Source organism: Netta rufina (assembly GCF_964035555.1).
Source record: "Netta rufina genome assembly, chromosome: 19".
Lineage (NCBI taxonomy): Eukaryota > Metazoa > Chordata > Aves > Anseriformes > Anatidae > Netta > Netta rufina.
The window spans coordinates 5,891,628-5,918,053 of NC_140143.1; the positions used below are offsets into that span (position 1 = coordinate 5,891,628).

A 26,426-nucleotide genomic window follows, 5' to 3' on the forward strand; every position below is an offset into this window, starting at 1 on the left:
CCAGGAGCAGAGCAGAGCCCCCAGGAGCAGCCCTGAGGCACCGAGCGGAGCCCCCAGGTGATCCACCCAGCCCTCCGGTATCCCACCGCCAGCCCCAAGCAGCTCCAAGGGGCTCAGCGGAGCCCTAACGACAGCAGGACCCTGTAAATCCGTGAGAGCGGGGTTCGGACCCGTATCTGGGGGGTAATGACGTGTGTTTGATATTAAACAATTCCCTTAGGTGATTCAGTAAAGGGTTGCAGCTCTGATCAAACTAACCAAGCAAGAAACGCTTTCCCTCTCAGACCTCTTGGGCTATTGCGCTTAACTGATGCTTCACAACGCGCCCCCGGCAGGTTTGGGGCTGGGGAGTGGAGCTGGGATTGGGAAAAGGCTCGGCTGCTCTCAGCTGGCCTTTTAAAGGATAATAAAACAAATTAACGCAAGGAGCCTCTAAAAAAGGAGTTTGGGAAGGGACGCCAAAGGGGCAGCAAAACTGCAGTGAATTCACATTAATTGTCAGAGCAAATTACTCATTTTTGGCTTACTGCTGGTAATGAAACACAGCTTGTGAATGAAATCAGAAGAGCAGGAGGCTCATTGCTTGTAGGTAGTCACAGATCTGTTAAACGTTTTCTTAATGAGAAACTAGAGTTTTTTGTTTTAACCAGCAAAATGAGGAGGTGAAATGCATAAAAGTAGAGAGCTTTATTGATTTCAAGTTTTATTTGTCTCTTGGTAAGTTGTATAATTTTATATAAGCTAATAGAAGTATTTCTAAATGGTATTGCCAAATGCATTGCATCAGGATTGCTTCTTGCATGCTGCATTTATTTGGAGGTAAATTGGTGGTTTTCTCTTGCAGCACAGAGGAAGATTAGTTTGATTCCACAGGCTGTTTTGTGGCAGAATGGCTTTGATGATCATAACAATCCTTTTTGGTCTTAGAAATCTATAAGGTTATGGAAGGTTCTGTGTGATGTAAGGGAGCATTCAGGTGGTGCTCTCAAGCTTAGAGTAAATCGGAGTATATTAGTTGGCAAATATTTAAAATATAAAATGGAACAGACAAGACGACAAAACCGGTAATCTCAACAGTGAAGGCAGTAGAAAAGTATTGGTTGTCAGCGTGGTATCAAGGCTGCAGGAGGGGCTGGCTTCCTGGGCAGGCACTAGAGGAATTACCAGTGGGGAGCAACGCATCCTTTTTATTTTGTGCAGTTGTAGCTGGCTGTGTTCAAACACGGTATGTGCAAAAGTGGGACACAGAAGTCTTAACTATGCATCTATCAGAGATACAACCCTTTGTTCCCCTTTGCTTCTCTGCATTGATTGTAGTCGTTGGCTGGCAGTCCCTTGATTTCAAAGGAGCGTGTATCAGCTGAGTAATTGTGATTAGTAAATCACCGAAAGAGGCTTGTTAGGGAAATACAGAATCAATTTTCCAAGTACACGTTTACTGCAGAAAGATTAGAGCAGGTGAGCCGGTCTGTCTTTGAGCCTTGTTAAAACTGAACTTTATGTATGATGAATCGCAGCTGATGTCTGGAGACACTGAGAAGCTGTTCTCCCATATAACATGGCACTTTCACCCCCGCAGCTGCAGGAACCTAATAAGCTGTGTGTGGTAATGCAGCTCATGAAATTAAGCTGAAGAGACACTGCTCGTGCACTCTCCTTTAACACGCTAAAATGTGTTTATTGTCACTGAAAACCAATTATACATTCGAACGTGCTATGCTTCTTGGGCCTGATCCACCATGGCTCCCTTTGCATTCAAAAGAAATCTTTCTGTTGGCATCAGTGAGAGATTGATTGGCCCTCATGTCTAAGTTATTTGCTGCTTCTATTTGTTGAATTCATCTGGCCACAGAGGGGATCCCGTTTTGTAATTTTGTGGCCTAAATAATTGTGACTCTTACCCCTGGTAGCCCTGGGTCATATTTATGAAATGAGACGGTATCTGTGCTGTCAGCTGTGCTGTCCTGATGCATGCAGGTTTCCACCTCTTCTCTACCTTCCTGCAGCCACAGCAGTGCAAAGTTTGGAGTCTATAAATTCTTAATACCAACCAGGGCGTGTGGGGCTTGGACTGTGTAGGGTGTTTGACCTTTTCTGATTTTTCTTGTTCTTTTCATTTCCTTTTTCTTAATTTTTTTTTCTTCTGGACATGTGTGCAGTCAACATGCTGAAATTTATTTTTCCTGAAAGATCTACAACTCTCTGAAAACTGCCCCAAGGCAAAATGTTGCAACAAGGCAGCAGCTTCCTGTTCAAGTAAAGCAGCCCTTACCTGCACAGTCAGAATAATAAATTTTAAAATTTCTTATCAACTTCCTTGCTATTTTACTGAACTTTTGAGCCTTCGCTTCTAATAGTGTGATGCTTTTCCTTTCTTTAAGACCACACCATCACACTTTCCTCATACTGTTCTGCTTTCCCCCTCCCACCCCCCCACACTGAAATCCTCATCTTCCTACAGTCACTGAGAGCCGCCTGCAGCAGAGCAGCCATTGTCTTGGAGCAGCTGCTCGTGTAAGGTGTTTCTGCAGCAGAAGCACTTCTAGCAAGTTTGCTTTTATGCTGTAGCATTTCGTCATTGCATTTTTAACACTGGACCAACCCAACATGATTCTCTTTCCTGCTGTTGCTGAGGAGCACGGAGCCGTGATCTTCTCATGTGCCCAGGACTTGGCTTCTAGTGGAGGCTGCAGTGGCAACACCAGGCTTCAGCTGAGCCCGTACAAAGAATAGAAGGAAACCCTTGACCTACGCGGCATGTGGTTCAACCGCAGGAAGAAATGAGTAGTCCGTGTTCATTTGGCACAGCCAACAGCAGAATCATCTTCTGGGGTATAACCAGGGTATATCAACTAATTTTCCTCCATGGTCATTGATGATCAACTGAGCACTCAGAGGGAACAGGTCCCAAGATGAAATTCATCTTTCAGAAGTGCTTCTTTATCTCTCCTAACAACAGAAACTCCTAGACTGAGAGATTTTGGTTCAGTGCTTAAAAATAACAGGCTTGGGCCTTGCTTTCCTGTTGAATGGCTGTTTGTGAAAGAAGCTGAAGAAAGATGTGAAGGGCTGTTTCCAAAGAGACCTGACTGAATGGCGGGTGCTCACTAGTTGAAGAAACACTTCTCATAACATTGAAAAATGCCAAGAGTTGCTTGCCATCTGGTTCCCTTTCACTGGGAGGAGAGTTGTACTAGCAGCTGAGTGTCTAGGAGCGTTGTGAGTGACGTGTTCAGCAAGCCCCAGTTCTGGCAGTGGAGTGTGTGAATGTGTATTTCAGGGTAGTGCCAGTTGATGTTTCATTATGCCAGATTCTATTTAAACTCTGCATTCATTTTTCAGCAACAAGTGAAGCATGCTAAACGTGTTGACTGCTTCTAGAGTTGGAATCATCCTCGGGAGGTGTGCAAACTGTGCAGGTGCTTAGGCAGTAACCTTGTCATGGTAAGGTCGACAGACTCTCCTCAACTTGTGAGGGAACTTGAGCAGCTAATAAAATCAGGAGGCCAAAATCAATTATTCTTGTGACTGGACAGTAATTTACTTGAAATCAATGGTTTTCTAGTAGTATAGAACAGAAGTAGCTGGAAACAAATTAATGTTTCATGTGAACAAATTAAACTTTCTGGCCAAAAGAAACCATTGGACTAGGGAAATGTTTGTTGCTGTTTGTTGTTGCTTTCTTGTGATGAATATCACCATCCTGAGCTGAAACCAAAGGCATCAGCCTTGCATGGTGCCCAGATAGTAGTTGTGGCTGCTGGCTGAGTTTAATGACAGTCCTGGCAGACGTGCTCCATTCTGACTTGCTCTCAGGTGTCCCCAGGGACACCTGGCAGAGTTGTGCCCTAAGCACAGCCCCTCTGTGGTAGCAGCTCCATGGCTGGCTTCTCCTGTGAAGACAGGGCTGTAATTTCACTACATAACAACCTGGGATTTTTCTGAATGGACTGGGGGAGTTTCAGGCTTCTCCCAGCCGTAGGGGTGCAGTTCAAAGTTGTGCCATAGAGATAAGTGAAGTCGCTGCAAGTTTCCATCAGTGTGCATGATGACAGAGGCTGGTTCATAGGTTCCTGGTAATGTGCAGCATGCTCTGGCCGTACCTCCATCAATGAGAAAAAAGACTTTGGCACCAAGACATTGAAATAAATACAGTAGTATTAAAAAGTGATATTCCTTGAAATTGTATATACTGATGACCTGAATCGTAGAATGGTTTGGGTTGGAAGGGACCTTAAAGACCATCGAATCATTCAGAATGACATGGAATATGCGTAGTTATGGAATGATGCAGTGGGTACGTGGATTATGGATTGTTCTGTTGCTGTAGCCTTCCTGATTCCATGCAAACTAGCCGGCAGTAAGTTTAAAATAGCCCTTTGGCATATCCTTGCACTAAGCGTGTATTTTCAAACAGCTGGCATAGACCAAGCTTAGTACTTACTGTTAATCAAACATTTTCTGAAGCACTGTTATGGGAAGAGAAGCTGTAGGTTTGCTGTGCACTCATGAGTTTAATTTGTTATGTAATATGTTTGCCTTTCAAAGGTGAGAGCTGAGGGGGGTGATGTGCACAGGTAAGAATTGATTGTTGCTGTGTTTTGCAATACGTGTCAGCAATCTGAAATAGTGAGTTCACAAAGCCTGAGGAAAGGCAAACAAGTTTAATAGCAATTCTTGATGCTCTTATTTAAATGACTGTTTTATGACTACCTCGGTGTTTGCTTTTAGTACAGCTACAGTGATTTAGTGTTGCCTTATTAAATGCAAAAGTAAAGAAAAAAGTTAGCGTATAGATCAAGTGTAGAAGACAGTACTGCATTCTTTGCACAGTGTATTGAAGGCATCATATGTAACTGGTGAAGTTAAAATATTCAGCTGCCTAGCAAGACTAGGTTTTTGCTATTTTTTTTCTCTCCCCCTTCCACCTCCCCAACCCCATTCCTGAGTTGCTCCATGCTGTTAAGCTGTAAAATTGATATTCTTTGTCTGTGACATGTCAGTGTGTTCTCCAGAAATTTGCTCTTGCAAATCCTAGGGAGGATTTCAGATTTCTAGCACGTACTGATTTTCTTCCTGTAATGTGATTAAGCTTTGAAAAGTGAGTTAGACAAAATCGCTGCTAGGAAGGGTAAATATTAGGGGGGAACAGGACAGTGCCATGTAGGATTTGTGGGGATGATCTGCAATACAGAACTTTAGCACAAGTGACTCATACTCCACAGCAACACCTGCATAGCAATATAGTGGGGAAAATCATTTGCATCATAATGTTTAGCTAAGTAAATGTGTTTTATTATTCTCTTTGTAGTTTACAAAATCATTTCATATTAATTTTATCTACTTTCAATGCTAATATTCACAAACATTTTATAATCCCTGATTGCTGTTTTGTAATGGAAGTAAACTGAATCACGGTGTCTGCTCAAGAGCTAGAAATGAAGTTCTACCAGATCTTAAAATACACATGAGTCTGTGGGCTGCCCGTGATCTCAGACCTAGATACCTGCCTAAGCTGCTGAGTGAATTCCCATCCGTGCACTGAGTGTAGTTAGCTCAGTGTGGGGAGTGAAGAATTTGATGAATGGTAACGGGAAATGTCAAGACACGAACACTACTGCTATAACATACGGGGTTTACAGCAGTGGCATGAGTGTAAGCAAAGCGCTGTGTAATGCATCTAAGTTCCTTGTATTCACTATGTTATTAAAGGGCCTCACTTGGAGAGAATGTGAGTGTTTATGTACCACTATGAATGTTATTTTCACATTTTCTGTGCCGTTAAAACCAAACCCAGCGGGGCTCCTTCCTAAGCTGTGCGTCCTGTTCGGTTTTACAGTATGTTTTGCCCCAGAGTGAGTGACAGGAGTGAGCTGTGGGGTCAAAATACTGCGAGAGACAGGATTGATGCACAGGGCACAGACCTGGAAAAATTACAATCTACTCTTTAGATTTTAAAGCCACTTCAGCAGTTTACTTTGGGTATAGCATTACGGTTTCAGATCTTTTGTTGCTGGGGTTTGCTTATTTGTTTGTTTGAAGCAGAAAGCTTAGAGATGGGAGAGGCTTTCTCTGTTAGGTTCCCTGAAATCGGGAAAGTAGATACTGGAAGTGTCTGTTCTGGTGTTGATAGAAGTGGAAGGAGTCCTTGGATGGAAGCTTTCAAGGAACCTTTTTCTTTTCGGACATCTTCAGCTTGTGGCAGTGCTTTGTGACGTTCCACACTGGAGCATATTTCTGGTACGCATGCTGGAAATTTGCAGTGGCAGCATGCTTTGTGTTTTTTTCCGATGCTTAGGTTGTTCTGGGTGTTCTCGGTGCCTGGTTTTTCATGAAGATTTGCAGTGGGCTCGTGAAGCCATTCTGGTGTTGTTCCACCACCTCGTGATGAACCAGACCCCCCAATGAGATCCAGATGGCTTTTGGAACATGGGATATTCTTTTCCAATGACACTGCTGTTGTTGTGATTAAAAAGCTCAAACAAATATGCAGATATAAACAGCTTTGCCCATATGTTTGCATGGTATTAATAGATTTGAGAAACTGTCCCAAATATCGGTGATTTTGCTGTTTTTGTAGCAAGCAACTATATGACCAGTGGAACATATTTCACCCAGTTAAACCCCATAATGTTGGGGCGCAGTAGGTAATAGTGCAGAGGGTGAAATGCAGCAGTGTGTCCTGTCACCCCAAAGCAGTACAGAATCCTCCAGTAATAGCACTAGGGCTACCTTTCTGAGCTTTTCTTAGTTCTTGGGAGCAGTGGAAAGCTGGAGGGCTCTCATTAGAAGCGTTTTGTTGCAGCATTCTCTCGCATGCTGGATTTGTGTGGCATTGTGTCAAAACACAATAGAGCCTGCTCAGAAAGAGGGCTAAGGGCAGCTGCACGCTCCGGAGGGAGGTGAGCTGCTAATGAAAGGAATGGGATGTGGGAAGACAGATTTCGCTGTCCTTACTGGGCCAACAGGCAGCCTCGATGAGAGTAGGTTTGGCAGGGTGACCCAAGGAGTCCTGACCCCGTTGAAATCGGGGATGTGACCCTTGTATGTTGCAAGGACTTTTTTCCATCAGGTAATCGTTGTGCACTAAGCCCCTCCAAATGGGAGTATCTCAACATGCTGTAAGGACTGGCAGCTCGCTTCAAACCTGCGTGTCCTCTCCTGCTGGCAGTCTTGTCTGATGACAACATAAAATTGTTGTGGTAGGAAGTATGTGGGCAATTAATTATGTGCTTATTCGGTGTGGGGAAACACAAAATGCTGGCTCGTTTGCAGTGTCTTAGCATCTTAGCAACACGGAACAGTGTGGAGTGTCTCAGCAAAGCTGGTGAGTTCTTCTCTTTTGGCAAGTCCCATACATACCCTGAGTCTGGTTTGGGTTTTGCAAACGATTTTTGCCTTAAAAAAGTAGCAATGTAGTTAATTTCACTTTGTTTTTTATTGTTGTTTTGTTTTGTTTTAAGCATATTTTGATTGTTTTCATTTGAAGCTTGCTTTTTCCTGACAAAAATAAATTGAGGTATTTGACAAACAAAAAGTGAAAATGCCCCAAATCATAAAATTTTGTTCAACACACATTAATTTTATTTCATTTTTTTCTAAGAAATTGATAAAACGTGTTTGATTTCCTTTACTTGGGCAAAAAGCTGAAAAATCAGTTATTTACCAAGTTTTGTATCGAGCAAGTGCAGGGAGCCTGTGAGCTGCAGGAGGGAGAGGAAATAAGCCATTCGGTTCATCTCTCCTCAGCCTAATTTGACTTATGTTCAGCTCACAGTTATCCAGAGCTATGGGGAAAATAGAGCAATAGGTAAAAGCAAAACCTTGGATAATGCCAAGCTGTCAGAAAGAGACTAGAGGAATATAATCTTTAGGAAAAAAATATCATGAGTTTGTACAGAAAGCTGGAACAGCTTTAAAGCAGGATGGTACAGAGAATGTAGGATTTTAGCTCTTGAGTACCTCTGTCTGTTGCTTTTCACAGCTTGTAGTTGCAGTGATCGTTCCCTTGGTCTCTGTTGAGCAAATGAAGTCTGACTTCATTTGCTGCAGTCAGGCGCTGGTGAAACTCATGAATTTTAGACTCTGGTGTGAAGAGTGAATTGTGTGTTTAATACTTCAGTTCCCTTTAAGATCCCTTAAAAATAAAGAGTTGAGGTATGGCTTGGGACAGATGTTGAAAGGAGCTTTAAGAATGTCAGCTTTGCTCTTCTCACTGAGCAGTTAAACACCATGGAAGGTTCCACTGAGGAAACTCTTGCAGTTTTTCCCCCCAGTTTCCACCTGGGAATTGCATGGCCTTTGCCACACGCAAGCTCTTCTGCCCATTTGGGAACGTTCACAGGAAAGTGCCGTGATACTTGCTCCCAGTGTGACAGTTCAGTGCCTCTTGTTGGAGGGTGAAATTGGTTTGAACAGACAGTGGTTGGAAACGAGTGTTTGTGAAAGTCTGTCTGCTTTTTGCCTCTTCCTGGCAGTGGCAAGTGGCATATGTCATAAATTATGCACGTCAAGCGTTAGAATACCAAGTCTTCCAGCTAAGATAACAGGCAGATGTAACCAGAAAAATAACTGATGAGTGACAAAATGATAGCCCTCTGAAAGGACAAACTTCAGAGGGAATTACAGCTGGGAAAAAGCCCAGGGATGCACGGTTTGTAATTTGCTGGAACAAAGTTAGGCTCTGTTGCTGTTGGGGTTTGTGGGAGTGCTGCCACCTTACATGATGTGTTGTTATCCTCTCCCAACCCCATTGCACCCACCTGTGGTGCAGCTGGAGGCAGTAGAGGTGAGCACATCCCTGAGTGCCAGTGCTGCTTCAGGCTGACACATTGCCATCATTCTCAGTAATCTACCACTTCACAACTGTCCTGATGTCCAATTTGCCAGCTGTTTCTACGGGTAATCCAGAGGATTTCTGCATATTGAACAAGGTAAAATATTTGCAAACTCTATTGATTCTGCCAAAAGTGCAAGACGCAGATGGCTTTTGTTGTGTAGGTAGCCCCAAGGGATTCCTCTTGCTGTATTTTTCATGTAAACGTGGTATAACTACTGTGGACGACATTTCTTTTCTCAGCAACAGCTTTACTTTCCCGACGGCGTTCTCAGTGCGTTTCCAGAAGCGCTGTAAGCCTGGTACATGGAAACATCCCTCCTGTGCTCCTGGCATGCTCTGGGTGCCGCTACACTGTGCGCCTCCCCGCTGGGTGCAGCTGGCAGCGGCTGGAGGTCCTCTGCAGCTGCCCTGCCTTTGGGCCAGCGCTGCACACACACCGGCCACGTTTCTGCTCCCTGCCTCTGCCTCGTAGCGTGGGGAGGAGGAGGGAGGGCACAGTGCAGCAGGGATGTGTAAGGCATGAGAATCAGGGGTGCCTCGAGGGACACCCCATGAGCTGACTGCAGTCATTGCTGTTCCACAGCTCTCCAGCCCTGCCTGGGTGCCTCGCATTGCTGGAGACTCTCTGAAATAACACCTGATGCTCTGGCCTCCCTGTATTATTGTCCCAGTTTATTCCTCCTTCAGGGAGAGCTTCAGCCGTGGCCATGTCATTGCTTGTGCTTTGTGGTGGGGGGCTCTTAGCTTAAACCATCGTGCTCACTTAGCTCTAGCTGTGTTGTAGCAAATTAGCACCTGTTGGGAAGAGAATGGAGCTTTGGAGGAGTAGCTCTACGTGGTTGTAAACGCGAATGATTTACACATTTTGGGTGAAAAGCCTGCTTGAGTGAGCTGAGTTGGTGGGATAATGGGGCTATAGATTACCTTTGGGTTTATTGCAGTTGGCTGCTGCTTTCCCCCCCCCCCCCCCCCCCCCCTCTTTATTAGTGCCAGTGGCTCTTTTGCAATGTGTTCTGTTCGGTGGCACTTCTAATTCAGTACTTGCCACTGCTTGCATTTTTTAGATGTTGCTCTATTCTGTGGCAGCGATTCTCTGGATTTACAGCACGGGATGAAAAGGGTAGGAGTGCGGGCTCTGCTTTTATAGCAAGTAATGGTTAGCATCTGTGTTTTGGAGTCAAAGTGTGAAGAGCTGAATTTCAAATACCTTTTTTTTTTCACAGAAGGAAGGGTTACCATGGCTAATAGCCATGAAACATTGTGTCTGGTTGTTTTTTCCTCTATCTTTTATGTTGTTCTATGAGATACGAAAACTAAGTTAATCTTCCAGACTTCTGTATGGTACTGGATGTCTGAAGGGAGACTTGCATTAAGTGCTGGTAGCTTCACCAGAGGCTGTTCCTGAGCCCACAGAGGCACCAAGCTGAGCATCCTCTGGAACACCTTCTGTAGAGGCAAAGATGCAGAATTGTCCTTTGATTTGGGGAAATTTAAAGATGTGAGACTCCGGAAGGGAGTTCTTGCCGTCCTTTGAAGGTGTCTGTGTGACCTGACCTAGTACAGCTGGCACCCTGGTACCTTTCTTTCCTTTCCCCATTGTGTAACACTCAGCATTTTTAGGAACTCACATCATTCACTGCACAGTGGGTGTGTCAGTCACAGGAGGTATTTCTCCGATTACCCAAATCCCACTTCAGCTTTAGTTTCAATTTCTTCTGTGTGTTCTATGTTACCCTTGCTACTGACAGAAACTTTCCTCTTTTGCAACCAGTCTGTTAGTCATTGTGCCTGCTTAATGGGGGGGAACTGCTGTCAGTAGCGCTGACTGCGTGCCATCATCAGTGCCAGCCGGTGGTTTCACTAAATGAATTGGGTGGAAGGAGGAACAAGGAAGCAAGAAGCAAATAAATGGGTAGATTGCCACCAGCAGTGAACGAATACAAAGGGAATTCAGGTGAAATGGACAAAGCTGTGGAACAGGATGGCAGTGTTTACCCTGTTTGAATACCTGTGTGCCTCTTAATACCACCCATGTGCAAGGACTGGTTTTGAGCAGTAAGCTGCCAGCCTGGAAGGGGAATTGATTTTAAGACCTGAAGTGTGCGCTGAGTGCACGCAGTAATTAGATTGTGATGGCAATTTCAGCACAGGACTGAACTTTAACTAACCTTTCAAAAACTCATTCTTCCTGCAGGAGCTCGTGGGTTTATTTGTGCTATCAGTGATGAACTCAGGCAATGTCACAGGCTATCAGATGGGAAGGAAGGGAGAAGCCATTAAAAGATTAAATTCTCATTGATTGCATTTTTAACTTAAACCCCCCAAACTGGTTGCTATATTTGATGCTTCTTTATTTCCACTGAAAGTTAGTGGCTCCAAAAAGCTCGGGTCATTTTTGAAAACACAGCTTTACTTCCTGAGTATGGCAAAAGCTCATGGAAATTCTGCGTTAGCCCTCGGGGAAGATGCAGGAGGTGCTAGACCCAGAAACGCTGTGTTCTCATCACAGCACTCCTCCCCACTATTGGAAATGGCTGTTGTGCTTTCTGTGATTAATGAGGGAGTTATTACTCCCTTTAGGTGAAGTTTCTTGCTGCTTGGCACTCTGAAGACTCTCGTTAAAGAGCTGATGTGATTCCCGGGAAGATTTTGTGAAATCTGGACTAAATGGGTCACTGCATGCAGATAACACGAGCAATCCACGCTGCTTCGTGGGAGCGGCAGGGAAGGCAGGCTCAGCACCATGCCGAGCTGTGTGTCAGCCCCCGCTTCAAAGAGATAGCACACACAATTTTAAAATATTCACCCTTGTTCAGCTAATACTGCTAACATAAAAAGCATGACTTATTTTGGTGCTGCATTAATGGATTTAGGTCAGAGACTGCAAACGAGTGTGACTCAGCTGTGTGAATAAATCAGTTCACTTGATTGTGGGATGAATTTACACTTTCAAAGCTTCTAATAGGTAATGAATATTCAGGGTCTGCCACATGGTAGGAGATCTAAAATGGAGGCTTGGATTCCTACCGCTGGGCTCTTGCTCAGCAAGTGTTGTTACAAAAGAGTCTGGAGTGGCAGATAGCAGAGCTGCTTCATCTTTCCCTTTACCATTGCTAATTGCACCGCTGCAATTCCCTAATTTGCAGCTCTGGAAGGTGGGTGGGGTCATGCTGCATCAGTGCTCAGAGCACGTTGTCCTCTAAGCACAATTTGTAGACATCAAATGGAGTTGCACAGGTGTCAGGAGGGGATTTGAAATCTCGGAGGCTTTTAGAAGAATCTGGGAGCAGTTTCTTACCCCAGGTGTGCAGAGGCAGCACCAGGCTCCTTTTTTTTTTTTTTTTTTTTCTATTAAGGTAGAATGATCAGCTCTCCTGAAACTTAATTTTCTTAAATGTCTTGTTCAGCACACCCCAAATTACAAATGACACCAGAGACACTCAGTGAGTTTAGGACTTTGTCTGCTTTTGGGTGTAAAGCTCCTGTAGGGGAGTTGGGCTATGGGCTCTTCTGGTGTGATTGCATGGGCTGGGTTGTGCAGCTCCCCTGGGCTCTTCTGTTCTGACACAAACTCTGAGGTGGTAAAAGCTGATGTCAGCAAGAGTCATGGCATTGGTTTGGATGGCAGAGTCCTTGCTTATGCAGGAAGGGGACAAGAAATTCATCAGACCTTCCTGGGCAACGTCTTAATTCTGAAGTTGTTACTTCTTAAAATGCCATTCACAAGAGTAGTGGGGAAATTAAATAAAGATGCTGGTGTTACCCAAGTTAAGAATAGCCTCTAATAAAGCTGTGAAGTGTTTTAAATTTGCTAGTTTATTTTTGCTTGCAATAGAGATTTCTTGCCAAAGCCCTCTGTGGAATTAATTTGAAAATCTGAGTTCAAGATAGCTGGATAAGAGAAAATTTGGCAGCACTGTGAAAATCTTTAATCAAAAAGTGCAGCACATCTGATTTACACCTGGCAGCACATCTGATTTAGGTGTAAAAGCATTAGCCTGCCTGTGCAACTTGGTGCGTGGCCCCAGGAATGCTGCTGATGGTCATCACTTTCTAGAGCAGGGCAAAATGAGGAATATATCTGCTATCAGTGAACTGCTCACGGCGCAGTCAAGAGCCTTGGATGCTGCACTGATACTACAGTGCTGCACTTCAGAACCTGTGAATGCTGCCTTACTTGTGCTGGAAATCCACTAGCGGAAAGAAAAAGCAAAAAGCAGCTAGGTTTCTAAAGGAAAGATCTCTTTAATGGCAGCGTTGTAGCAAGGAAGGCAGGTACAGCCTGCACGGCAGCTCCTGCTCAGCACCAGCAGGCAGGCGCTGATGGCTGGCCTGACAGCTGTGGCAGAATTTACACCACTGATAACAACAATAAATGAGAGAGAAAAACAAAGCCTTCAGTTGTGCCAAGTGCTCAGGCATGTGCTCACGTCCCGGTGACGTTAGGGGGTCTGTGTGCATGAGGGTAAAAGCTGAACAGGAGTGGAGCTGAATAAAAAAATCAAGTTGAATGCATGCAGCAGAGATTTGTTGAATTTAAGGCCTTTCTGTTTTGTTTTTCTTTTTTTTTTCCTTCAGGAAGTCCCGTATGATTGGGAAAATCCATATTAACAGGTTTCTTTAGAAATGACACTGAAAATACAAGAGATAGGAAAAGTGACAGCTTTCCAATGTTGTTAGTGTCCTCTGGAATTCCACAGAAAAAGCGTATTCCTTTTATTAAATTCTACAGCAGAGTAGAAATCTGTCATTTCTGTTCACTGCCACGGGGCTTTTCCAGAGCTTAATTTATTGTTTGATTCTGCTTTAGCTATCAGAAGAGCTAAGCAGTGGAAGGAGCTGCCAAGTGTAGTTAATTTTTTAAGATGTTTAGGGCTAGACTGGACACCTGTCGGGAATGCTGAGTTATGAAATTAGTTATCCCAGGCATAACACTCCTGATGAGCCAAGGGCTTTGCACACCTAACATGAGCTTCATACATACTTCCTGGTAGAAGAGCTGTGCTCTTTACAGCAAGGAGCAATCAGACTAATAAAAATAGCTGAGAAAAAGGAAAATCTAGGCAGGAAATTCTCTGCTGGCTCCCCAAGTATGCAAATTGTTGGAACTACTTTCTTGGGAAAGTCCTGCAGACTGTAAGGGCAGAGACCTAAGGCACTGAGCAGTGTTACTGGTGCTTGTGCAACTGTTCGCACGTACGAATGTGTAATGTAAAACGCTGGGTAGCATTGCAGATGCTAGTGTGTAATAAACATGTGCTAAACATGTTGCTGATCTTTTACTTCAGGTTTTGTTTCCTCTCGGGTCTATTTTCTATTCTCGTGTCTGCCTCTTCTTTTTCCTTTGCTACCTACAGCCCTGCTCTGAGGCCTTTGGCAGGATTTGTGCAGGGACAGCAGTCTTCTGAGTGACTGTTGTCATACGCTTTTCTGCCGTTAAATCTTTCATAGAGCTTGTCCTAAAAATATGTCCTGTTCCCTCTCTGTGCTATCCACAGGCTGTAAGAGCCTAAGTAGGAAAAGGAACATGACAATGGTATCAGAGCTGTATTTTATATTTTGGGCGGGGGGAGGATGTTCCTATTATTAGCGTGGGTTGCATTACGAAAAAAAAAAAACCCTATGTTGTATGTTAAAATGCTGCAATAGTAGATTTCAATTTATATATACATACACACACACACTTGTATTTGTGATTCAGATTAGGTAAGTTTAATCTGAGATAAAATTGCCAAAAAAAAAAAAGCTGTAATGCAGTAACATGTCTGCCACCCACTAATGTCAGACTAAAAAAAGCTAACTGTAAAACATAGTAGTTGAAAAGAAAATGAAGAAAAATGTGTGCCATATGACGAGTTTATTAATTTGACTGTAGGCAACTTGACAGTTTTCAGTAAAACCAGTGGAGCTTTGCTGCAAACGGGGAGTGGGACTGAAAGGTTTCCCCCCATCAGTCTGTTCTCAGCCTGGGGTCCCTTCGAACACGGTGGCTGTTCCTGGGGCAGGAGCCAGGGCTCCTCTGGGTATTTTCAGCTAAAGAGGAGCTGTCATGGGTATCGGGGTCTGTAGGGTCGGAACATGTGCCTGTCCTGTATGGGGTTTCAGAAGGAGCTCAGATCCTGGAGTTCAGAAGCATGAACAGCTCTGGGGAAAAGAATAACACCCATCTACACAAAATCCTCAAACCGGGGCCTTACCTGCGCGTTGGGAACAACAAACAGGACACGCCATCCCTTTGAGCTGGATTGTAGGAGGATTAACAATGAAATAAACAGGTTCCTGTTCACGTTGTGAAGGTCTGTCAACATATTGTGACAGGTTGCAGCAGCGATGCGTTACTCAGCACAGCAGCTTGCGTATCGTGGAAGCATCTCGGTAAATTCTCTGCGCCGCTAGATGCAGAAGACTAACGAGCAGGGGCCAAACGGACGTGACCACCACAGTTCCTGTAGATGTCTTTATGCAGTGCTCACTTTTTCTTACCAATGACAACTGCAATTTGTAACTTCTACCAACTGCACGAACCCAGATCATCTTGTTCCTGCTTTCTTTCCTTGATTAGAAGGACAGGAACCTTACTCCCAGCTCAAATCTGTGTTTTACAGAATGCATAAATGTGTCTGGCAGCAAAGGAAGATAGGCTTCTGACTGCATGCAAGATTCATGGTTTTGTCTGTACTGGGCTCAGCCAAACCTGGAGCCAAATGCCTGTGAGCTGCGAATTAAAAGTTTTAAATGCAGACAGTGCTTGTTTAAATCTTTGTAGTGCCTTCGTCCTTGTAGTCAGATTTCACTGGTAATTTCAGATGGAAGCAGGAATGTTTTGTCTTAGGCTGACTGCCTTTTGTCTTTGCTGCTGAAAGTCCCAGAGGCTTCATACTCTGGTTTTTATTGGCATAAAAGAGAGAACAACAGGGAGAATCTGTCTGACCTCAGACGCTCCTGAGAACAGCTGAAGCACGAATAAAGGAAAACAGAGGCTTCGGTGACCTCATGGAAAACCACCTGGAAAAGTTCAGAATTTCTCTCGTCATGTCATTAGGTGAATAATTTCTGTTAGGATTTTAATTCCCTTAGATTTGTCCTTCAAGCGTCTAACTGTTCTCCGTTACTGTAGCACTGGTGTAACTGTCTGGGCTTTAATGAAATTCAGATTGATGTCACTTGGAGATGGGAATAGGGCCTGTTGTGGTGCTGTTAAGAGTAAAAGGAGCTGTACCGGTTTGTGCTTAAAACTAAGGAGCTTTATCCCCAAAGCAGTTATATAACATTTATACAGAAGAAACAGGAGGTGATTAATAAATGCCATTTTAAATATTTACAGGTCTCTTTAGCTTCTCTGTAGAGATGCAGGTACCAACAGATGTTATGGAAAAACTGCCCAAGCTCCTTGCCTGACCAGGAACTTCACCCTTTTTGTGCACAGGAGGCAGTCTTTTTTTTGTCCTTTTTGTGCACAGGAGATCTCCTTAGGAGCTGGCAGCCCTGCTGCGAGGAACCAGGGTGCAGGAGAAAGCAGTGTGAGTTGGCTGTCCTTGGGAAACCTTTAGTAGTCGGTGTTGTTCTTGGTTGCCTCCTGGGCTACCTCCTCCATACCCGGAGGCTCAGAGCTTTCAGAGCTCTGTGTCCATTTTTACCATTGCTGAGAGTCGATATTTAATATTATTGTCATGATTTGAGTATTGCTGAGCCCTGGATTTGCTCAGCTTCACAGTGGCCCATGCTTGAAGACTTTTTCCCCTTTCCAAATCTTTACTGGTGAGTTATTTGCAGAGGATTTGCTGCTGCCTTTTTTTCTGCTGTCAGAATTTGAACATTCTGGCTGCGTGCTAGGTGCTGATTTCCTTGGCATATTTCCTTTCTTCTTTTGGCAAGTCCTGAGTACGGTCCATTCTGCTTATGAATAGAAGTAAAAAATGCTAAGCAGAATTTGCAGCGACTTTCTCTTACTTAATCAGTGCTTTATCTCGACATTGTCTGGTGTGTAAATTTTGTCCTTTTGGTGACCAGGAACAGTTGATGTATGGAGCCTTTGTCACTGGGCTGCACTGGCTGCAGATATCTATCAGCCTAGCAATGGGTATGAAATGCAAATTTACATCTCGGGTGGGGAAGCGGAGCCTGTATTACAATATACTGAGAGTGTCTGATAAATTATTCTGTGCAATAGTAATGTGAAATGTGGTGTTTTATTGCTGCCACCTGACCCTCTGAGTATTCCATTCTCCTCAAGTTCTTACATTTCACCCTTCATTATTTCCTCCAAATAGGCTATGAGCTTGCAATATCCTGTGCCTCTGCTGATTATTATTGTGCTGTGTTATTTCCAAAAGCCGTAAAGGGCAAAATCTCCATCAGGGCTGAGCCCATACGCAGAGGGCGCACAGCTCGCACTGTGCAGTCCAGCTGCTGCCTGTGGAGGTTGGTCTGATGTGTGGGACGTTAACTCTGCTGTGCCGTGTGATGCCCTGGAGAGCCACTGGTGAGCACCCCGCGAGACCAGAGTTCAATTTTCAGGAGCCTGTGAGATGGCAGTGCAGATCTGATTAACTGCAGAGAGTGTTGGCTACATCATAGAAACCCAATTATGCTCATAGTACATCACGGTGGTGTGAAATTAAACCCAACTGTTTAATGCCAGCATTTCTGATGGCATGGTTCAAAGCTCCCAAGTGCACTTGAATACATTTTTTTTGGCAGTCTCTTGCAGAGACCCACAGATGTAGCAGACAGTCAGCATTCTACAGTGCACCTTGGCCTGCCTTGGTCAGAGCAGGTGTAGGAGGCAGCCACAGGAGATCCCAGGCTGCATCTAAGCCCAGCGTGCTCAAAGGCTGCAGGGTAGCAGCTGCTTTTCTGCGCCAGTCAGTGACTGTACCATTGAAGGACTAAGCCAAAACAGTTAGTGCTGTCCCTGTGTTTGAACAGGGAGCGCAGCTTTGTCATGTGTTTGTTGGGAGAAAGCCCCCAACCGTTCCACTCGTGCAGTGTCCTTGCTAGAGAAGAACAAGTTAATTCACATCTGACACAGCAGGAGGCTTGCGGGGTTGTCTTTCAGATGAGATGACAACTGGTAATTATATGAAAGAGCTACAGGCTCTCTATCCTCTGTTACCCCAGCACTGCGCTGACTGCTTTTACTAGCAGAAAAATAACACAGGGAGTCTGAGAAAACCCTTAATTATAGGGGAGGATTTTTCTTCTTGCTTGCTCTTATTCTAACCAGCTAATTGTTAAATCTTGCATCTGATGTAATGCACGCAGTGTTGGAGTGTTGCTGTTGTGTTTCAGGTCTGTCTAGAGGATGGCTGGGAGAGATGCTCATATTCAGACAGACTTCTCTCTCTGCTGTGTTGCTCCATCAGGACATCCTCAGGTCTTGAAGGCAGGATTTGGGATGCAGAACATCTGTCAGCTTTAATGGTATCTTGTGCCTAATCTCCTGCTCTTGCCGTATCTGCACATTTCTCAGCAGTAACCAGAAGTCAATGCCAGTGTTACAGTGCAAGGTAGATGGATGAAAGCGTCAGATAAGATCTGGGTGTTATGTCTGCTTGCAAATTGTTCCCAGGTACTGTATAAACTTAGCTCCGTGGCTTGGTAAAATGTGCTGTTTGTGCTGGGACCATTAATCTACACAGAGCAATTATATTGCTTTCATCGCTTCTCCTAGCGCTTTACAGGAAGCCTTCACTTGTGCAGCACCTGTGCAAGAATTAGTTAAATGGGAAGGGTGTGAGAAGGAGGCAGGGTGAGCTGGTGACAGGGTCCTGTGACTCAAAGCAGAGCCCTGGGTAACGGTCCAGTGGAGGAGGAGAGCTTGCACACAAGAATGTGATTTTTTTTTGCATCAGCTTCAAGAGAAAGCTTTGTTCTGGGGGAGCACAGGGCAGCATGCAAGTGTGATTTATTTTTTTTTTAAATCCAATTTTACAGCTTATATGAGAGACCTCTAGCTAAGTAGGCTGGGGACTGGGTTCCTGGTTCTGAATTAGCAGCTGCATATATTTGTCATAATGGCAGGGTGATGTCCTCCATCAATTCACTGACAGCTAGATCTTGAATCAGCTCTGACACAAGACATGACAATTTCTGGCCTGGCCTCAAACTGAAAAATCCCTTCTTGCATGTCTTGTGGGAAAATTTAGGTCATGGTGAGTTTCCATAAATTACCTGCCTAATGTCCCTAATGGGGCCGTTAGGGAGTGCAGGTTCCTAACAGAGCAGGGCACTGAGAGCTCCTGGGGAGTTGGGAGCTGCTGCCCAATCTATTGGCCAGGCCAAAAAAACAATTTCTTTGCCATTCTTTTCTTTCCCTGCACTGGTTATTTTTAGAATCCCTCCAGTTCTGAATATCAGTTGTGAGAGCAGTGTTGCAGTAAATAAGTGCAGGCCAAATAGGTTCAAACCAGCCAGGCTTGGTGTTTCTAATGGGTTTTATATAACACTGCATAAGGCGTTTGCTTCTTTTTGTACATCTGTGATACGTGCCAGCTACCCACTGTGGTATTATTGCAGTGCTTGATGTAGAATAACACTTGATTTTTTTTAGTAATGAGATCCCTTCACACTGGACACGCATTGAGAATAGGTGTGGGGACAGACAAGCATTTGCTTGGTCTCTCGGGACTTCTTGGAGAGCTGTAATTGCCACAAGTATTTATTTTAATATATAACCCCATGTATACACAGCGATTTGGGTGCATTGCTGTAGTGGCTGAGCATCTCAGCTGCGATGTACTTATTTTCACTGTCCTGGGAGTTTGGGGAATGGACGTGCAAGCCAACCATTAACCTGTCCATGACCAGAAAGCTGCTGCTGTGGCAGAGGTGGTGACTTAACACAAGTCTCCTGAAAGCTGGGCTGCGTCTTAAAGAACTGAGGCTTGCGTTGTGCGGAAGGAGGTGCTGGGATGATGGTGTGTGTACCATCCAGACCACTTTGGCACAGAATTAGCCTTACTAATTACTTGCCCTCCTTTCTTAATTGAGTATTTACTTAACATCTGACCTCCTTTAATGTACTCGAGCAGTCTGAGTTGGCTTTCCCTAGGCTTTCAGTCTGCAGCTCTTGATTCAGGCAGAATTCCCTTTATCCCAGCTATGCTCACGCTGGAGCAGGGCCAGCAGCTCCTACCCAGACTAAACCATGGCCTTCTAGACAAGGAGCAGACATTTTCCCTCCTTGCCACTGGATGTGTTACATGCGTTTCAAGAGTTTTGCTTCAGAGAGGACAAAGGTATGTAGGAGATCCTGAGGGACCAGACTGCAAAAAAAAAAAAAAAAAAAAGCATGGTAAAGGGATGGAAAAACAGCTGGGCAGCATAACACCCAGCTTCAGGCATCTGATCTTAGTAGAAGACAAGGCCTCCGAGATAGTCAGGAGAGAGAAAGAGGCTCTTGAAGAACTGAAGCCTGAGACCAGAGTGTGATCAGGTCTGGAAGGACTTGATTCTGTACAGTAGCTTTGAATGATACAGGAGGAGGACGCTGGGGCAGTAAATGCCACAGCGACGTGTGCACAATTCCATAGATGAGCAGTCAGTGTGTGCAGCTTAAACCATCATGAAAGGACAACAGGAAGAGAGTGTGATTTTCCTGAGAATAGCATCATATTATGTTCTTCTCCAAGCAAGTAATTTATTCCAAGAGTGACAGATTGTCTGCTCTGTCTGAGGCGCTGGCCTGCACCTTGGGTCTAGATGGGGCTGCCACAGATTCCCTTTGCTGTCAATATGTAAAGTATCCAAGCATAAAATGAACTGTCAGACCACATCTTAGCGGTGTTGCCTTAGGTTTGAACGGCCAGGATGAGAAACCTTGAAAGGCTGCTGCCTGCACCTGATTCACAGCTCGTTAGGCTTTGGTCTGCAAGGCTTTATTTCAGAACATTGCATTAACACTAAATTTCTGACCTTAAATTAACAGTCCATGTAGTATAACCAGTAAAATATTATTAGCCCACACAGCAAGTGTCTTTTGGAGAGGTGTAGGTTTTCCTGTTTAGTCAGCTGAGTATTTGGTCCTGACATACAGGCACGGGAAAATGCCTGAAAAACAGTTGAGAAAGGGTGGAGCTTACTCTGAAAGGTCAGGTGTACGAGAAGGTAAAATACACTTACAGAGCTGATGCAGGAGGGAAGCATCCTAGAAATGGAGTAGCCCACGTTATGGAGAGAGGTTTTTTTTAGTGCCAAGAGAAACAACAGAAAATCACGAGCAGAGCTGTGGTTCTTCATCAGTCTGACACTGGCAGAGTGAGTCTGCAGTTCGCAGCTTCTTCCTGATACATGGCGAAACTTCTGGCAGAGCTCCATAAAGCTGCTGATCTCTGTCAAATCCCTCAGTAAGTCTCACTTCTCCTGCTGAGTGCTGCTGCTCGTGAGAAGCTTAGCCAAGGGTGAAAAAGCCTTGCCATTAATTAGCTTAGCCTCGCTGCTGACCCCGTGTGCTGACCAGGAGGTGGCCAGGTGACAGGTTCCTGTTCACTTCTTGAGGCACACCACAGCTGGCCTGCAGAGGGCTTTGCTCGTGTTACCGTGCATCCATCCTGGTTGTTTGCCTCTCACCATGTCTCAGGCCTCTTTATTGTCCCCAGGAACATGGCCTGTCTGCTACAGTGTCCACCAGCAGGGCAGTCGAGCCTTGGTGGGGGTCTCAGCCCCCAGGAGCTCTGGCTGTCTCCCCAGCTGCTGCTGCTGGAGGTGTGGATGGGGTGAGGAGCACTTGCTTAGTTCCCAACCACAGCATCCTCCCCAGTGACCTGCAGTGAGCCTTGGGCTTTGTGCAGCTTTAGGCTGCGGGTTGGTGGTGGAGGGCTTTCAGAGTAAGACTACAGCTTCCCTTGAGCTCAGCGCTTGCCATTCATCCTCTAGAATCACCCAAATTCTGTAAAATTGATAGTAGCTGGGATACAAATATTACCTTCTAGTACTTCTTCCCTTCTTACGTTATCTTCTGTTTCTTTGGCACAAAGATTGACCTCTGGTGCTGGAAACCCCCTAACATCCAGCGTGTGCTGAGATCCTTGTTTTGTTTAGGTGTTATTTGTTCGTTTTTATCCCAGACAAAGCAAGTGTTTGGGCAGCAGCCTTTAAAAGGCCTCGCCACCGTTATCTTTGAGCACAGCAGTAATTCAGTTATTGCAGCTTTTCGTATTCTCACCGGTGCAGCAGTGTAAATAAACAGCGAGCAGTGAGACACATGATGGGAACCAGAAGTAATTTAGCCACCGGAGTTTATCATCAAGATACAAAATGCCCTGGAGCAGGGGAATTGTCCCCTCTGCCAGCCCGTGGCTCTGACTGCTGGCGAGAAAAATGTTCTTTTTTTATTTCACTGACAAAATATTACTTTTTGCAGAGACTTGGTGCTTCCCGTAATGTAACTGCTGGACGCAAAGGTCATGAAAGATCTGTGCTGATGCTGTTCCAGAAAGATGTGGAGCCTCCCTGTGTGCAGGGAGGGTTCAGCAGGAGGCCAAAGATATTTGCTCAGTTCTGTATTGGACAGACTCTGGTTTGGTGGCTGCGTTTTGAAAGGCATTTGCAGAGCTTCCCTGATGGTCTGTTTAATAAGGGATTCCTATTACAGCAAAGGGTAAAACCATTCTGTGAACTCTGAGCAAGAAGTAATGTGTCCTGTTCTGGGGCTCCTTGTCCCCTGTAGGTCTGCAAAGCAGTGGAGGCGGTGAACTCCTGTTTTGTAGCCTTTGTGTGCAGGTTTGGAACCCCAAAAGTCTGTACCGGTGTTCCTGGTCTCTAGGATGATAGTCCAGAAGTACAAGTGTACTGAGCAAACCTACACAAGGTGCAAAAACCAGCAAGTCTGAAGGTGCCTATTTGTAATTCTCAGCATTTTACTTTTTTTCCTGGTCCTGCATAATGAGACTGTGACAAACTTGGCTGTACAGAGATTTGTTCTGTGCCAATGAAGGCGGAGTATGTCCTGTAGGGTGGAGAGCCCTCGCATACCTGGATGATGGTGAGCACTGGAAAGCGACATTCAGCCAGAGAAGGTTCAGGTCTCACACCAGGACAAGTTTGATTGAAGCCCTAGATCATAACAATGCCTCCCAGCATCTTTCAAGTAAGGGGCTAAGTGTTATTTGTCAAAGCTTACAAATTTATTGCAGCAGTGCGTTTCAGCATTAAATACCTCCCTGTGGCATTGGTGATTTATAGATTTTACGGCCATTAAGCTCTTCTAGCATGCCTTTCATTGTATAATACAGTACAAGTGGTTCCTGTGTCAAGCCCGTTGCTTCTGGCATTGTTCAAGGTCGGATTTAGCGTGGTGCCACGGGAGCTGTTCCCTGCTCCTTTCTGCTTCCCTGCCCTGACCAACGCTGCTTGGTGTGAGCTCCGGATGATGTGACAGCTCCGTGGCTGCCTTGTGCCCTCCCCACTGCTTCCCTGCCCAGGCAGCACTGGGTCACTTAATACAAGTGCATCAGCCTTGATTTGTGAGAAATGTGAGGTCATACCCAGAGAGAATGGCAAGGCTGAGCTGTCACCAGGTGCAGTATTTCACTGTGACTCAACTTACATTTATCTATGGTAATGGCAATAACGTTGCCCTGTTCCAGATCAGCTTTCATCCAAGCTGCTCGCAGAACACCGTGAAGCCTGCAGGACCCCGTTCACATTTCCCCTGGGAGCAGTTGTGCAGCTCCAGCCCATGGCCGCCTATGCAGAGAGCTGCAGAGAGGAGCCCGGCTGGTGGAGGCGCAGTGCAGTTTGTCCAGGGCGTTGTGTTTGTCTCCGGTCCCTCCAGGAGTGAGTGCTGGCAGGATGCCCGTCTCTAATATCCCCACACCTTGCTCACGAGGTTGTTTTTCCTACCTTACAAAAAAATGTGTGGATCCCATCCAAACAAGTGCGATTCAGAGCTCTGGGAGCTGTGGCTGTTCCCAGGTCAGGCTGTGGGGTGAGGTTTAACAGGGGTTGGAGTGTTGTCCTGCTGCTGAGGGGCAAAGCCTCGGCTGCTGAGGCACCAGCATCACGTTATGGAAAGAGTTTATTTTTTTCTTTGGCATTTCCCCTTATATATTATATATTGTCCAAGCTGCAGCTCTGAGGTTCCCTGACTGCTGGAATTTAGTCTCCATAGATGCATTATAAAGAAACTATATTCTAAAAGATGCCCAGTCCATGGGCACATCAGGCAAAATCAGTCCATCAGCCCTCTCTGGGGAGCCTTCGTACACCGTGCCACCATCAGCAGTGTCAGCTAGACACTGCTGTTGTTACACAGGTGTAAAAATGTCAGGTTGTTTAACTCAAGGTGGTTATAAACCATGAAACTACTTTACTCCGTGGTGAGGGAGCTGATTATGTACTGCCTGGTGTGGATTCCTTTATTGAACTGGTCCTTTGAAAGATGTTCCCAGAAAGCTCCTTTTTTACCTTCAGGTTCTCAGCCACCCCACCTCACATTTCATACATGTACCTTTGCTGCAGGGCTTCACCCAGCCTTAGTACTGAAGAGCAAATTACCTCCTTGTTAGTAAATTGCCTTGTAAAGAAGCTGTGTCCCTGGAAATACACAAGGAGTGAGCGCCCTGTGGTTTCTGTGGCTGGTATGTGTTCGGGTGTTAGTGGTGGACAGGCTGCTCGGATCCAGCACAGTGCAGTGAAATGCAGCTGGGTGAGGGCCTTGCAGTATAAATCTGCTGTGCTTTCTGCATTCTCACCTCTTGATTGTAACTTCTACAAGACATCTTTATGCTGGAGGAAAATAGATACGAGCACAGTTTTTTTGCAGGTTGAGAGAAGGCAGCAGCAGCGAGTCTTCGGAGATGTTGCACCGTGGAAGGTCTGGCAAACACACAGAAATCAGCTTTTGCCTGCTTGGGGATTTCACAGGGGATTAATAAATTGTCAAGAGCTTTTTAATTGTGAAATGAAGAAGAGCCTGTGAAATGAAAGGCCAAGAAGGGGGTGTTTGCCCTGATTTTTAAAGGGACTCGGGTGGTTCAGAAATAACGTTTTACTCTGCGTGTTATGCCTCAAAGTGGGGTGAGGTCCCACTGAAAAGGATAACCTGTTCCTCTCCCCTCTTCTATAGATACTCCAAAGCAGAACTGCAGTTCCACTACTTGGCAGTGCACAGGGGATATGTTCTATGCCAGAGGTGGTAATTGAGCTCCAGTGGCCAATTCTTACCTCATTTCTTGGGGGGTTCCACCTCAGGTGATTCTCCTCCTGATTTACTGTAAACAGCACCTACTCCAGTTCTGCAATGAAGGGGTCGGTTGCTTTCACTTTCCAAGCAATCTGTTTTCGCTGTCTGGGGCTCTGTGGTGATGTGTTGTGACAATACCTACAGAGAATGTACATTAGCTAGAAAAACCAAAATGTTCTTGGTGAGGCTGTTAAGTTTGATTTTAATGTAGGGAAAAACGAATTAACGTGCTGATACCACAGTGTCAAAAACAGTCTCAAGGGATCAACAGATACACAAAATTAAATCTACTGAGAGATGATAAATGTATACACATTGAGCCATAGATTAGAAAATCCAAGCTACATCCTTACTAAAATCTGGTTGAAAAAAAAGTAGTAGTGGAAATGAGCAAGACCAAAACAGAACTTCTTATAAAGCCTTAGGAAGAAACAATTTAACACAACAGAAGCAGCCTCGTGAATGCCTTTGCTGAGTGTACAGGCATGAATATTTACGGTCCCACCTGTAGGTGGACAGAAATGCCTCTCTGATGACTATTGCCTTGACTGACAGCTGCTCTGGGAACAACGACCTGCTTAGCTGAGCTGGTGGGATGAGATTTCCAGCTGATGGAAGTCATCAGAACCACTCCTACCCTTCCTTGTGGAGAAAGAGCAGCGTGAGCACAGGGCTGCTGAATACCAGCTCAGTCCCTGGCTTGCGAAGTGCGGTATTGTTCGTGCTTGTTGTTTGTTCTCTTGTGAGGCTTGGTTCCCTGGGTACAAAAGAGAAATGCAGCAGGGGGGATCTCTGTTCAGCTAAAAAGTGAGGTGCTGTAGCCAGCTGGGGTCCTCTGCGGGGTGATCCCAGGGCCAGCATACCTGCTGCACACTGCCGGAGTTGCAGAGCACGTCAGCAGGGGCCCACGCACACTAATACCTGACTGCACGTGCAGCGATGCCGCAGTCCTGCTCAAATTTGCACTCAGGAGATCAGGGTTTTCTCAGCAGCTCAGTCTCCGTTTCAAAATCTGCCATTCCTGCTTAGTCCCTGGGCCCAGCACTCTTTACAGTGCATCTGTTTCTGGGTAAGAAAAGAATATAAAATCACGTGCCAGCAGAGAAAATTGTTTCTGGGTCTGATATTGTGAATTCAGTAGTGCATGCAGCGAGCAGGGAACACTCGGCCTGGTCCCTCACTGTTATTGTAACAATACCACCACTAATTGATAAGAGTTGGATTGGGCACACTTTAAGAATACAAAAGTACAATTCCAGCTTAGCTGTGCACCTTTATTTCCTTTCTCTTTGTATTACGCTTTGGATCTTGTTTCCATTCAGCCTTCCAGCCAATAAGTATTAGTATCGACCAGACGTGAGGATGGGGGGCATAGGAAGTACTGTGACATGAAGTATCTCG

At 45.2% G+C, this 26,426-nt stretch overlaps 1 protein-coding gene across 1 annotated transcript in view; it reads left to right on the plus strand.

Moving 5' to 3' along the window:
- The window catches only part of RAB11FIP4 (RAB11 family interacting protein 4), a gene marked incomplete at its 5' end in the record, with an annotated part of 116,222 nt that overhangs the window by 662 nt on the left and 89,134 nt on the right, over positions 1-26,426 (plus strand). The window lies entirely within an intron of this gene.